We start from the raw sequence: 377 nt of genomic DNA on the forward strand, positions 1-377 counted from the left end.
ACACACACACACACACACACACACACACACAACCATGAGGAAACATGTCAACAAACATGCTATCGGCTACACACCAACGAACCAACTATCGGACAGACCGCTTTCCAGAGAAGCCTTCAGAATGTGTTATAATAGTCTAGACAACGTCTGTCCTGGTAGAAACATTAATTTACGCTGAGTAGAAAGTTGCTTTTTATAAAACACCAACTAGGTGCATCAAAGGGGTGTTTATGACATTTTTCTAAATTAACAATTATTTAAATGATAATTTCTTTACATAATCACTTGTTTGTTTTTCCTTTCTTATTTAATTTGATTCAAATGTTTTGTTTCGCTTCTTGTCAAGTGCAAACGTAAATAAAACTGGTGAGTTGGTA

General features: G+C 35.3%; 1 protein-coding gene across 1 annotated transcript in view; it reads left to right on the forward strand.

Annotated features, from left to right (window-relative positions):
- Positions 1 to 377, forward strand: part of LOC118381848 (ubiquitin carboxyl-terminal hydrolase 21-like) — a 39,674-nt gene extending 39,297 nt beyond the window's left edge. Inside the window, 1 exon segment of the mRNA XM_052481256.1 lies at positions 1 to 377. This exon segment is cut by the window's left edge and continues 454 nt beyond it. The gene's annotated coding sequence lies outside the window, so the exon portion shown is untranslated.

Source organism: Oncorhynchus keta, chromosome 27 (genome assembly GCF_023373465.1).
Source record: "Oncorhynchus keta strain PuntledgeMale-10-30-2019 chromosome 27, Oket_V2, whole genome shotgun sequence".
NCBI lineage: Eukaryota > Metazoa > Chordata > Actinopteri > Salmoniformes > Salmonidae > Oncorhynchus > Oncorhynchus keta.